This window comes from Diaphorina citri, unplaced genomic scaffold, assembly GCF_000475195.1.
Source record: "Diaphorina citri unplaced genomic scaffold, Diaci psyllid genome assembly version 1.1 scaffold6445, whole genome shotgun sequence".
Classification (NCBI taxonomy): Eukaryota; Metazoa; Arthropoda; class Insecta; order Hemiptera; family Psyllidae; genus Diaphorina; species Diaphorina citri.
The window spans coordinates 1-4,707 of NW_007383821.1; the positions used below are offsets into that span (position 1 = coordinate 1).

The 4,707-nt window shown below is 38.7% G+C and overlaps 1 long non-coding RNA gene across 1 annotated transcript; it reads right to left on the bottom strand.

The window, feature by feature from the left end:
- Positions 1 to 2,686: 2,686 nt before the first annotated feature.
- LOC113472609 lies at positions 2,687 to 3,814 on the bottom strand. Its single transcript, XR_003394843.1, has 2 exons — positions 3,087 to 3,814; positions 2,687 to 2,917 (listed from the first exon to the last, which is right to left on the bottom strand). It is a non-coding gene; the product is annotated as an uncharacterized LOC113472609 (long non-coding RNA).
- Between the last annotated feature and the right edge of the window lie 893 nt (positions 3,815 to 4,707).

The following is a 4,707-nucleotide window of genomic DNA, read 5'->3' on the forward strand; positions in this document are numbered from 1 at the left end:
TGAAATAAGGAGAGACAGAGAATGAGGGAGAATAAGAAGAAAGACAGAGGAACTAAGAGAAAGAGGGAGAGAGAGAGAAAGAAAGAGGGAGAAAAGAGGGAGAGAGAGAGAGAGACAGAGGAACTAAGAGAAAGAGGGAGAGAGAGAGAAAGAAAGAGGGAGAGAGAGAGAGAGACAAAGAGAGAAAGAGGGAGAGAGAAGAAGACCGAGAAAAGGAGGGAAAGGCAGAGAGAGAAAGAGAGTGAGATAGAAAAGAAGTGGAGTGAGAGAGAGAAAGCATAGTGGCATGCTTTCTCTACACACCATGAGACACGACTGAACTCAAAACAAGAGAGAGATAGAAGACAGCACGAGAAAGAGAGAGAGAGCGAGAGAGAGAGAGAAAATAGCACGACAGAGAGGGGGGGGGGCAAGAAAAAGAGAGAGCATAAATAGATAAATGGAGAGAGAGCATAGTGAGATAGTAGTAGAAGAAAGAAAGAGGAGGAAAAGAGAGAGAGAGCATAGGTAAAAGTGAAAGAGAGGTGAAGAAGGGAGAGAGACAGAGCAATATGGACAGAAGAGAGATAGAAAAAAGGGGGTGCAAAAAGGATGCGAAGAAGAGAGGGGGATTCAAAGGGTGAGTAGGGATCAAGGAAAGAGGGGAGGAAGAGGAGGGTAGGAGAGAAGGATAAAAGAAAGGAAAGAAGAATGAAAGGAGAGGAGAGTAAAAGAGGGGCGAGAAGGAGAGTAAAAAAGGGGTGGGAAAGGTTTAAGGAAAGAGGAGAGAGTTCGAGAGCGGAGGACAGAAGTGAAGAAAGGGCGAGAGGGGAGAGTAAAAAAAGGGTGGGAAAGGTTCAAGGAAAGAGGAGAGAGGGGTAGAGTGAAAGAAATGGACGAAGAATGACAGAGGAGGGAATAAAGAGTAAAAAGGGCGAGGAAGAAATAGTAAAAAGGGCGAGAGGGGAGAGTAGAAAAAGGGTGGGAAAGGTTTAAGGAAAGAAGAGAGAGGGGTAGAGTGAAAGAAAGGGAAGAAGAATGAAAGAAGAGGGAATGGAGAGTAAAATAGAGGTAAAGGGGAGTGAAAAGGGTGAGTAAAAAGGGCGAGAGGGGAGAGTAAAAAAAGGGTGGGAAAGGTTTAAGGAAAGAGGAGAGAGGGGTAGAGTGAAAGAAAGGGAAGAAGAATGAAAGAAGAGGGAATGGAGAGTAAAATAGAGGTAAAGGGGAGTGAAAAGGGTGAGGAAGAGAGAGTAAAAAGGGTGAAGAAGAGAGAGTAAAAAAGGGCGAGAGGGGAGACTAAAAAAAAGGGTAAGGATTTAAGGGGGGCAAAAGTTCACTGACAAAAAGGGCGCAAGTACATTGCGGATGTTTGTGAGGAGGAGAGAAGCGTACAGAACGGCAGCAAAAGCTTTAAGCCTCCCCGGGCCCTCCACTGGCTAGTACGTTTGTACTGAAAAAGTACTTTCTGTGGACGTACATTTTGTCACTTTCTATTTGTGAAAAATTACCGTTTTGCTTGGATAAATGGACACCTATATTGACAGATAAATTCATTTACCGTTCAGTTCATGCAAAGGAAAATAGCATAGAATAGAATAGAATATACCTTGTTTATCCAGCCCGAATGAGACTAAAAAGTCCCTTTACCCCAGCAAACTGAACGAAAATAATGTTTGAAAGTACTTTCTGTGGACGTACATTTTGTCACTTTCTATTTGTGAAAAATTACCGTTTTGCTTGGATAAATGGACACCTATATTGAAAAAAAGTACTTTCTGTGGACGTACATTTTGTCACTTTCTATTTGTGAAAAATTACCGTTTTGCTTGGATAAATGGACACCTATATTGAAAGTACTTTTATATGATTGTTTAATCGTACTGACCCACTTTTTGTGAAGGTATATTTTTTGTACTGAACAAAAGAAAGTCTGTTTTGTTTAATTATATTGAAAGTACTTTCTGTTCGTACTGACACAAAGTAATTTCTACTCGGCTGCCTATCTTGAAAGTACTTTTATATCATTGTTTAATCGTACTGACCCACTTTTTGTGAAGGTATATTTTTTGTACTGAACAAAAGAAAGTCTGTTTTGTTTTACTATATTCAGGATAAAATTCCGTACCTCGACTGGGATTGAACCCTCCTGTTTACCAGGCGAGCGTCTTTACCACTACACTACCGAGGCAGGTGATGTGATGTGATGTGATATGAGGTGATGTGATGTGTTTACCAAGTTTCATCAAAATCGGACTAACCATTCAAGAGTTATCGTCGATCAAACAGTCCTACAGACAAACTGAATAAAAAATCAAGACCTATTTTGTAAACGAGACCTAATTTGCTCACGACCCAAAGTAATTTCTACTCGGCTGCCGAAAGTACTTTTGGCTATTTTGGAATAAAAGTTTATTTGTAATAGGATTTTTCAGACTCACTTGATATCGGCATTTTACATTAGGACCGATTGTTAGAGGAATATTCATGCTTGCAAGATTTTGGCGTCTCCACCAATAGAAGGGGTTTTTGACATCTCCACATATAGGTACGAAATTTGGCATCTCCACTAATTTAACATTGCAAGACCACTGCCTCTACTGTGAAGAATTCTCGTACATTTTCCCCGTACTTTTCGGTACATTTTTCCAGGGCCGGAAAATCTGTATTCTTTTCCCTCGCATGGCTGGCAACGCACATGCTTGCAAGATTTTGGCGTCTCCACCAATAGAACGGGTTTTTGACATCTCCACATATAGGTACGGAATTTGGCATCTCCACTAATTTAACATTGCAAGACCACTGCCTCTACTGTGAAGGATTCTCGTACATTTTCCCCCGTACTTTTCGGTACATTTTTCCAGGGCCGGAAAATCCGTATTCTTTTCCCTCGCATGGCTGGCAACGTATCGTCCCGTTACCTATGGCAGAAAAAAAACACCTTTTTCTCTCCGTTTTCCCTGTTTCGACACACTCTGGTGTATTTCCCTCGAAACTGTCCCCTCTCAAATTTCTCTGTTTTCTCCTGTACCTATCTTTTGGGAGAGAGAAATTTTCGAGTACAAAAAAGGGGGCACAAGCGTCCCGTTACCTATGGCAGAAAAAAACACCTTTTTCTCTCCGTTATCCCCCGTTTCGACACACTCTGGTGTATTTCCCTAGAAACTGTCCCCTCTCAAATTTCTCTGTTTTCTCCTGTACCTATCTTTTGGGAGAGAGAAATTTTCGAGTACAAAAAAGGGGGCACAACAGAAGAAAATAATATCGAACGGGTATCGTTAAATAAAATATATACGTATTTTTTTTTCTCCTCTTCATATATATATTTATATACTATATTTTTGTGTTCTTCAAAACTATACTATGTTTTTTTTTCTCTCTCTCTCTAGTAAGTTAAATACTGTACCGCAATACCGTGTACTTTAGAGGTATGGCACTTTTTGTTTGATTTCGTTTTTTATTTATTTTTTGTACACTATGAAACAATTTTCGTGAGTTTAATATATTTTTTTTATTTGTTTTCGTTCCGTTTATTTTTTGCTCTTTTTTTAAACATAACTAAAAAAGTAAAAATCGCTGCTGTTTTTTTTTTTTTTTTACTACTCGAATTTCGTCCGTTTCTTTTTCGCCGTTTTTTTGCTTTCCTCTCCCGTTAAAAATAAACCATAACGGTAAGATTTTTTTGGATTAAAACATGAAACAATTATTCCAGTGATACCAAAAAGATTTTATTGAAAATTGTGTAAAAGAAGAAATTAATGTAGGTCTTTTTGTAAACCATAAATACCTCTGCCCTACACGGGGAAAAAGATAATTTGCAAAAAAAAAAAAAAAAAAAAGGGAAAAATTAGATGGTATTGAGGCTAATTATATTCTCAAGTGTTTACCTACCGGAGGAACAGTGGAAGGGAGAGGGAGAGGTAAAAATAACTCTTGAAATTAAGGAGGAGGAGGGGGAAGAGGAAGAGAAGAAAAAGAAACAAGCTGGGCCTGTCCCTCCGGGAATTTTTTAGCCCGTAGTTTATTCGATCGTGATTAGAGAAAATCAGTACCTATGTACCTACCCATGAAAGGTATCTTGTCCCTTGCCCTCGAAAATTTTGTTTGTTAGTATTTTTTTTATTTTATTTTTTTTCTAATAACTTTACCCCGAAACCTACTTTTTTCCAAAGGGGTGTTATATTGGGAACCTTCTAAAGTGGGCAATAGGCCAAATGGGAAATGAGAGACCATCATATTTTCTGACCATTTTTGTCAATTTATTCCTGAATTTGGCAAAGGGTAAATTCATCTGTAAAATTTATCAACAAATATATTGTGTTTAATTTAATTTTAATAATTAGGTAACTAATAGGGGGACGAAAGACTAAGGGAGTGAAGAATAAGATGAAAAAAAAAGAGAGAATAGGAAAAAGGAGAGATGAAGAAGAACTAAATGGATGAAAGAGAGAGGACAGGGGGAAGAGAAGAACAAGAAACGGAGAGATTTTTCAAGTGCCCATCTGCCGTCTTTATGGCTTCCCTGATAACAATATTTTGAGTTTTCAATTGTCTCTTCAAAGAGAGAAAGAAAACAAAACAAGAAGGGGATAGAAAAAAACACAAAAAGAGAGCGGAAGGAAAGAGTGAAAGGGAGGGACGAAGAGGATAGAAGGGGAATGAAGGAAAAGAAAGAGTCTTCGAAGATTGAAGAAAAGGAGAGGTGGGGAATGGAGGAGAGATCGAAAAAAA